Below are 10068 nucleotides of genomic sequence, written 5' to 3'. Positions count from 1 at the left end.
TGTGTAGATTTATGCATACCAAAGCTGCCCTTCCAGAGAATGGTGAGGTCCATATGTGATGAAGCTACCTGGGGCACCAAAAGGTGGAAGGTGGTGGCATTAATGGCTCTACAGGAAGCAGCAGAGGACTTCCTACTGGAGTACTTCAGTGACATGACCATTGTTGCAGCCCATGCCCACAGGGTTACTATAATGGACAAAGATAGTGAGACACTGAAAAGAATAAGGTGGAGGTATGACAAACTACTGGTCCCCAATGTCTGCAAGGATAAGAAAATGAGGGAAATTTTGTTATACCCCCCGGAGCTAGTGCCACAACTCACAGTTGTAGATGTCACACATGATGTGAATACAAGGGCAAGGGCAGAGACTATTGCTCGCCAAAAAGAGGACATGAGGGAAGCAGAGCTTAAGGAGAAAGCAAAAGTAGCAGTGGAGTCCCAGAGGCAAACAGAGTGCAATGTGACCCTGTCCATAGAGGCAAGCAATCAAGAAACTCTACTTTCAATGAAGGATGGTTTGCTTGCAGAGATACCATTTGTAGATGGAGCCAGAAAGCTAGCTCTGGAAAAAGTGGACATTAATTTATTGCAGAATCCAGATGCTCAGATTTCAGACACAATTATCTATGCTTGTCTTAAGTAAGTGTTACTATCTTGCTAGCTTTGAAAACTCAGATAATAGGTTTGCTAACTCAGGTAGAGTCTCTGCAGCCTGATCAAAAGTCAACTCCCACTGCACACTCACACAGAGGTGTTTCTTCTTGATCCACAAATGTCAGTGATTATTAGACAAAAGAACAGTCCATCTGGGACCTTTGAGAGTTGGTTTCTCCACTGTGCTATGCTGGAAGTTACTGTGATCATCTTTCCATATGAGAACAACCATCACTGGAGTCTCATATGCCTTGATGTTGACCAACCAGCAGTGTGGGTGTTCAATTCAATAAAAGGAACCCACCCTGAAATTAGGCTGTAAGTGTTTTGTATCAGAAAGTGTTTCTTATAGATATTGTAGACATGTATTAGTGTTAGTGTGTATACGCGCTTCACTAGGGGCACTTTTCTCCCACCGAGTTTTTCCCCCTGGACATCTGGTGTGAAAGGACACCTTATCTCTTAGGGTTTCATATAAGCTTTGTAGCTCTGAGTTTGTATACACATTATTATTCCAATACAGAGAGAGAGACTACAGAGATCTCGTACACAAGCTCTGTGTCTTCTCCTTCTCCATCTTATTCCTACTTTGAGTTGCTGTCTTCCTTCTGTTTCCTGTTTCATCATCTTCAACAATTGGTATCAGAGCGAAGTGATTTCCAGAGCCTCTACTTGCGTTTTCGCGTCCGCGCGCGCAATCGCAGTTTTCAGGCAGTTTTCGGAAAATTTGCTCGTGGGAGCATCCTCGACGTTCCGGGAGTATTCTGATTAGGCGACCTGGGGTTTTACCCCCCTTTCGAAGCCGTTCGAGCCCTCAGAATTTTGTTCTGAGTAGCGTAGCAGAAGTTACTTTTCGGAGGCGTTTAGATCAAGAGGGTGTGCTTTTTGACAGATTTTCTTCAGGTAAACAGTTCTTTTGGGAAGCAACTTGTCTTAGCTTTGTGCTGAGATTTTGTGTAGAGTTTTGCTTGGATTGGAGAGGAGATTTGTGAATCTCTTGGAGGTTCTTTTGCTCTCTTGTGTGCATCTACAGTATGGCTCAATCTACGGAGAAAGAGATTTTTGGTGCGTTTACATCCGAAGACAAATTGGATGGTACCAACTATTCTCTTTGGTCTTTTATGGCCAAAAATGTTTTGGTTGGTAAAGGATTGTGGGATTATGTATCTGGAGATGAAGTTCGTCCAGGTAGCATTGCACCTGCCACGCCTGGTCGTGGTGCAGCTGTTGGTGCAGGACCCTCACAAGTCACTCCAGAGCAAAAGAGATGGGATACTAAAGATGCACAGGCTATGGCTGTGATTGCCTTAACCATAAAGAGGACAATCACACCACATATCAGATCTTGCAGAACTTCTGAGGATGCTTGGAACACTCTGCAAGCTATGTTTGGAGGAAGAAACGCTGCCAGAATAGAGTTTTTGAAGAAACAACTTGACAAAATACAGATGGACGAAGGTGACGATATTGTCGAGAATCTTACAAAAATCAGGGATCTTAAAGAGCAATTGCTTAGCATTGATGAAGTGATTCCAGAGAAGGACTTGGTTTCCAAAACACTCAATTCACTACCACCATCTTATTTTACTTTTCAGACTTCTTTGACTCTGTCTTTGCGAGCTAATCCTGACCCTCTTCATTTTGAAGAGTTAGTGGCTTTGCTATTGCAGGAGGATCAATCACGTAAGAACAAGTCTTTACAGGTGGATGGTATGGATCATGCTCTTGTTGTACAGAACAAAAACAGGGGTAAAGAGAGTGCTCATCACTCCAAGTCTGGTGCAGGACAGTCTTCAGAGAAGTCTAAAGGTGATTCCGACAAGTCCAAGAAGAAAGGTAAATGTCACTACTGCAAGAAACCTGGTCACTACATTAGTGAGTGTAAAAAGCGAATTGCTAAAGAAAAGAAGAAAGAGTCAAGTTTGGTTGTTTCAGCTTCTGGTGATTCTTCTACAGCTAAAGAAGAGTCTGCAAACTTTGTGCAGGATTCTTATGCTTTTGTAGTATGTTCAAATTTTTCTGCTTACAGTGTTGACAAGACACAAATGATTTGGTACTTTGATAGTGGTGCATCCAGGCATATTACTTCAAGGAAGGATTTGTTTTGTTCATTGGATGCAGCTCCAGCAGGAAAGAAGGTGACATGTGCAAATAATGCTTCTTATCCAATCAAAGGCGTTGGTAAGATTTTGATTACCATTTCAGATGGTTCAGATTTATGCTTGCCAGATGTCTTATATGTTCCAGGGATCAAGAAGAATTTGTTGTCTGTATCCTCTCTTGCAAAAAATGGTCTTCGGGTCATTTTTGAGGATGACAGATGTGTTGTACGAGATCGAGAGAATGGTTATTCTCTTATCACTACAGGTACGCTGGAAAATGGACTATTTGTGCTAGATCGTTATGAAAAGCAGATTCAGGTATGTATTGTAGAAACAAAGACTCAGGCCATGCAGGATGCTGAGTTGTGGCATGCTAGATTTGGGCATGTTGGTTATGGCAGTTTGATGACTTTACAACGTCATAATATGGTGCATGATTTGTCTTTACTGGAGATGCCACCAAGACATGTATGTGAAGGTTGCGTTCTTGGAAAGATGCACAGATTTGCATTTTCGCAGGATGGTTCAGTTAGAGCGACACGAAAGTTGCAGCTTGTACACAGTGATGTATGTGGTCCTATGAGGACGCCATCTATAGGAAACAGCCTTTATTTTGTGACCTTCATTGATGACTTTTCCAGGTTTTGTTGGGTGTATCCACTCAAAGCAAAGTCAGATGTGTTTGCAGTTTTTCAACATTATGTCGCCATGGTTGAAAATGAAACAGGTTGCAAAGTACAGACTCTTCGTACCGATCGAGGAGGTGAATACATGTCAGGTGCATTTAAGGATTTTTTGGGAAAGAAAGACATTAAACACCAATGCACTATGCCATACACACCACAACAGAATGGTGTTGCAGAAAGGAAGAACAGGTCTTTAATGGAGACGGCTAGATGTATGCTCAAGGCTAAGAGTTTGCCTCATAAGCTATGGATGGAGGCAGTTGCTTGTGCAGCACATGTTTTGAACAGGTGTCCTACTATGCCATACACACCACAACAGAATGGTGTTGCAGAAAGGAAGAACAGGTCTTTAATGGAGACGGCTAGATGTATGCTCAAGGCTAAGAGTTTGCCTCATAAGCTATGGATGGAGGCAGTTGCTTGTGCAGCACATGTTTTGAACAGGTGTCCTACTCGTGCCTTGAAGACCATTACTGCATATGAAGCTTGGTATGACGAAAAACCTTCAGTCAGTTATCTTCGTGTTTTTGGTTGTCTTGCTTATGCTCACATCCCTCAACAGTTACGTGGAAAGCTTGATGATAAGGCAATCAAATGTATATTTGTGGGGTACAGTAGTGGAAGTAAAGGTTATAGACTTTACAATCCTGCTACAAACAAGATTTTTGAAAGTCGTGATGTAATTTTTGCAGAAACTACTGCTCAACCTATGGTTGCTTTTGATGTACCTCATATGCAGACACATGATGTATTTGAAGGTTTGCTTCCTTCTTTTGTGGAGAATCAAGAATCACAACAGGTTGATAATCTTGATCAATCTTTTGATCAGCATGTGACACCTCATGATGTAGAGGAAATTGTGCGTGAAGAGCAAGAAGTTCTCAGGGAAGAAAGAACCTTGCCTAAATGGGTTCAGAAAACTTTGCAGGATAGCAAGTTGGATGCACCGTTGCCATGAAAAACACGTGCTGGTACTACTTTTGGCAGAGAGCAAGTAGATTTGGCTTGCTTTAGCACTCTTTGTGATGCAGATGAGCCTGATTCATTTGATCAAGCTTTAGAGTGTGTTCAGTGGAAAGATGCTATGCAGCAAGAAATTGATTCTATTCATAAGAATCATACATGGGATCTAGTGGACTTGCCTACAGGTAAAAAGCCTATTGGTACAAAGTGGGTTTTTAAGGTAAAAAGGAAACAAGATGGTACTGTCGACAGGTACAAAGCAAGGCTTGTGGCAAAAGGCTATGCGCAACAGAAAGGCATAGATTATGATGAAACCTTTGCTCCTACTTCTCGTGCGTCCACAGTTAGATCACTAGTTGCAATTGCTGCTCATCATGGTTGGAAAGTGCATCAGTTGGATATCAAAACTGCTTTTTTGAATGGTGATTTGCAGGAAGAAGTTTATGTAAGTCAACCAAGTGGTTTTGTTGTAAAAGGTCAAGAGCAAAAGGTATGTAGATTGCGTAAAGCTTTGTAGGGTCTCAAACAGGCTCCAAGAGCATGGTATGAGAAGATACATACTTATTTGATTGGCAAGGGATTTCAGAATAGTCCAACAGAAAGTACTTTGTATGTCAAAAAGAGAGATGGAGTTCTCATTATGCTAACACTTTATGTGGATGATATGCTTCTTACAGGCAATAGTGCAGATGAAATTGAAGCATTTAAAGATGCTTTGAGAAAAACCTTTGAGATGTCTGATCTTGGTTTGCTACATTATTACTTGGGTATTCAGTTTGTGCAATCAGAGGATGGCATATACATGCTGCAGGCAAAATATTTGCATAAAATTTTGGACAAGTTTGGTATGCAAAATTGTAAACCAATCTCTACACCCGTAGAAACTGGATCAAAGTTGAGCATGCACGATGCTGGAGAACCTTTTGATGTACATACTTATGCAGCAGCGGTTGGTTGCTTGATATATTTGGCAGGCAACACTCGTCCAGACATTCAATTTGGGGTCTCACAAGCAAGCAGATTTATGCACAGCCCAGGTATGCATCATTGGCAGGCTGTGAAGCGCATACTTCGTTACCTTTCAGGTACCCCTAATCTTGCCATGTTCTTTCCAAGGGGGGATATGTATGGAAAGCACAGTTCTATGCAGCTTCTTGGTTACAGCGATTCAGATTGGGCTGGTGATTTTGACACACGACATTCCACAAGTGGCAATTGTTTTTTCTTGGGAAATGCATGTATATCTTGGCTAAGCAAGAAGCAACCCACTGCGGCTACATCAACTTGTGAAGCTGAGTACAGGGCAGCTTTCACGGCAACAGTTGATTGTGTATGGATACGCAGGTTATTGGCAGATCTTTGAGAGTGTCAACAGGCACCCACTACCATTTTCACTGACAGTCAGAGTGCTATTGCAGTTGCAAGGAATCCAGTATTTCATGCAAGAACAAAGCACATAGAGGTTCACTACCACTATGTCAGGGAAAGGCTACATGCAGGGGAGATCACACTAACTTACTGTCCTATACAGGATAACATTGCAGATCTATTTACGAAGGCGTTATCACGAGAAAAGTTTGAAGCTTTCCGAAAAGCTTTGGGCTTACTCTCATACACATGATGATCTGCTACCTTGTACGGATTCACACTATCACTACAGGGGGGATTTGTAGACATGTAGTAGTGTTAGTGTGTATACGCGCTTCACCAGGGGCACTTTTCTCCCACTGGGTTTTTCCCCCTGGACATCTGGTGTGAAAGGACACCTTATCTCTTAGGGTTTCATATAAGCTTTGTAGCTCTGAGTTTGTATACACATTATTATTCCAATACAGAGAGAGAGACTACAGAGATCTCGTACACAAGCTCTGTGTCTTCTCCTTCTCCATCTTATTCCTACTCTGAGTTGCTGTCTTCCTTCTGTTTCCTGTTTCATCATCTTCAACAGATATCCATGTAAATTTGAAGCCTCATGCTAACATCTTGACATTGCTTTGTGCAGTTGTATAAAGAGGTTGTTGCTTGCCTATGGCAAGCTATGTGGAAGGTATGAACTATACAAGGCCCCAATCAAAGAAGTACCTGTCCCAAATCAAACCGATGGAAATCCTTGCAGCTGGAGATGTCTTCTCCATGCAGAATATGTCCTGCAAAGCTACTTTGCATTAAAACCTTTCATGACTAAGGTACCCATTTGGCAATGCATTCAGTTAGTTTTGGTTTAGTCTATAAAAGAATTCTCACCATGTGGTCTTTCAATTTTGCAGAGTGCTTTAAAAAACTACACATATGATTATTTGCAAAGATACCGGGTAAGTTTAATACAACACCTGCTTACTATGTCTAGCCCTAGAGAGCTTGAAGATAGCGGCTTGGATGAGCGCACTATTGATCTTACAAAACATGACGTGCCACCACGACAAACCCCTACATCCGATACAGTGGAATCACAACGGGCCGAGGGGGTCATATCAGCAGAAGATGAAAGAGCCGAGGATGAGGAAAGGTCAAATGAGCATATGGAAGGTGCTAAGGTACAACCGGAGGAGACAATGAAAGAGCCAAGTCAGCAAGTGGAGGAGCCAAAAGAGCCTATGGCTGAAACCCAAGATGAGGAAAGAAGGCCTATAGATGAGCAAAAGGATATGGATGAGGAAAGCAGGCCTAGGGATGAGCAACATGATATGGATCAGGCAAGGATGTATGAGGCAAGCCGATCAACCGAGGGAGACGAAAAGACCTTGGAGGAAACCTTGAATGAGGCAGAAAGAGCCATGGGGGAGACCCCTGATGAAGATGTGAATGATGACTATGAAGATAAAGCGGAGGAGAGCGACAATGACATGAACACTACAGAGACCCAGTATGGACCCTTGCTACCTGTAGATACGGTTGTTCCGGTAATGTCTATTCAAGTATGGCAAAATATGTTCAGCTTCTAACTACTTATATGTACTTGTCAACTTTTACAGAGGTTGATTATCTTGGACGTCAATGGATTGCTGCTGATGCGGGTGCCTCTCGGTGACAGAGGACCCTTTGAGGATTTACAAACGTTTCGGATGGGAACTTGTCGAGTCGTGGTTCGTCTAGGAACCAAGGAATTTATTCAGTTTCTTCTTCCGCGCTTCAGAGTTGCCATATGTTCTTCAATGCAAAGGCAAAACTTGTCGCCACTAGTTGCAATAGTTTGCAGTGTATGCCACGCTCACACGTCAGATTTTGCCTTTTTGTATGATCAAAGAAAATGCGTTACCGTTGAGGGCCACTACCACCCTAAAAAACCACACTTACCTCTTTTGTACAAACCGTTTAGCCAAATCGGTGTACCCTTTGATGCAACTAATACACTACTAATTGATGATACTCCTGAAAAGGGAGAACTAAATCCGCCGGGAACAACTGTCTCACCACCTTCTTTCAAGGGGCATTCCTTCGATTTTTACCTTGAAGACATTCTGATTCCATACTTACAGAAATTGTATCTCAGTCCATTGTTCACGGACGAGTTTGTACTTTCTAATGAATTAAGATGATTCTTCTATCATGTCTTTGTCTTGTCTAACATATATATATATATATATATATATATATATATATATATATATATATATATATATATATATATATATATATATATATATATATATATATATATATATCTATATATATATATATATATAGAGAGAGAGAGAGAGAGAGAGAGAGAGAGAGAGAGAGAGAGAGAGAGATTTGATGTGGTAAAGAAATGTATTTCAAGCACACTTTTTCACAGGGCACAATTGAAAAATGAGATCAATAAACTTCATGTCTTGAAAGTCATTTGTATACACTTGGGTTCACAAGAATATCTGTTACATTGACACTACTTCAACCCGACCATCCAACTCTTTGCACAAAATATCTTTTTCCCTTCGCCGCATCACCTTACGGCCAGCTAGGAAAAAGGAAAAATCTGATAGTTCCTTGTCCATTGACTCTTCAATGATGTCATTTCGCAAATGCTGAAGACTGCATAGCTCCCTTATTGTAACCACCAATAGTAGGCCATGCTCTTTATCAATCACTTCCACATCCACAGTAGGATTATCTTCCAAACCTGCAGAAACCTGGTCCATAGGAATGTACTTACCGTTTAGCATTTGTGATCGCATATACCAAAATGAGAGTAACAGTGATTGGCTTGCAATCATGTACTTGACAACTAGAGTATCAAGCGCGACCTCGCACCGTAAACCAATCTCTTCCTTTGCATACCATCCTTTGTCAAGAAGTTTGTCACAGGATGACTGCTGAAATGACTTGCACATGAACATAGTTTTTGTAACTCGGATGTTGTAGCTATGAAACAGCTCTATGAAGAGTGCAACAGGACAAAAGTTTGCAATTCTAACCAGTTTGGTAGGAATAGAGCTACGTAGAGACCTTTGTATATCCTTGTAGAGCTTACTTCGCATTGCCTCCACCATTGTTTCCTCGGGAACTGGCCAGTCCACAGTGTTCCAATCGGTTGGTAGAGGCACTTTCACCAACATGCCATTCTTATTCCCTGAGCTGAGTTGGTAAAAGTGGTCATAAAAAAAGATTCCCTCATCAGCCAGTCTTTTGCTGCTCCTCTCTGAGTACTGTAGAGAACCAATGTGGGCATGAACAACATGGAAGAGGCCTATTATGCACTCCGCAGGCTCCCATTGCTCATAAGAAGAGGGATAAACATCTGCAATATATATAAGAAGAGTTAAACTAAGAGTATCAATAAGTACAAATGACAAATCTAATGTAATTGAGCTGTGAAGAATGGAGACATTACTCATAACAAGCGGGAGAAACATTGCAAAATATATAAGAAAAGTTATAATGAGAGTATCAGTAAGTTCACATGTCAAGAGTACTTACAATTGCAACGTGGTTGATGTATATCTGATACATTTCCACCGTTTGCTATCACCTCATGATGGGTAAACACATGCTGAACAAGAACTTCCTTTACAGATCTTTTGCCGATTTCAACTTTGAAATCCAACACTCTGGCCTTCCATGCTGAGCGGTAAACATTGATACCACTAGACCTCTTGGGTCTTCTTGGTTGCATGAGGACCCATGAACCTTTGTTTATCCTTTGTCCAACCCATTGGTTCTCTGCACTTATTGAAGCCGGTATTGTAATTGAGGATATGCTACTACTTGGCCTTCTAGGCAAAGTGCAGTTGTTGGTTGTTGGTGTGAGAGACAGTAAACACCTGGAGGCTCTTGGGCGAGAAGACGTGGACGCCATAGCTCTCAGAGAAAAGCTTTAGTGGAGGGAGATTCACTTTGAAAGCATTCTAATGGAGGGAAAGTGTTTTAGAATTCCAATATCTTGTGCGGGCTTAATGGTCACCCTCCAGTACGTTAATGACCATAAGAGAATATCAGAAGTGGGACCACATGCAAGCACCTAAAAGCTCGATAAAAGGAAGGAAATTACTATGCTAGAATCCTAGTTTCGTGAAAGTTTTATGCTATTTTCCTATTTTTTGAGTCTTTCCACGTACTTTCCTACGTAACGTAGCCTTCATGCTCATTGGACGCGCTCTATTTTTCTCTCTCTTCATATGGCCCTCCAAATGACCTCTGAAATTTCCTAATGTGGTAAACAAAAAGACAGATGCGTGAGTAATA

Source organism: Adiantum capillus-veneris, chromosome 4 (genome assembly GCF_014529385.1).
Source record: "Adiantum capillus-veneris isolate H3 chromosome 4, ASM1452938v2, whole genome shotgun sequence".
Taxonomy (NCBI): Eukaryota; Viridiplantae; Streptophyta; class Polypodiopsida; order Polypodiales; family Pteridaceae; genus Adiantum; species Adiantum capillus-veneris.
The sequence above is the reverse complement of the archived record's forward strand: the minus strand, read 5'-3'. Positions refer to the sequence as shown.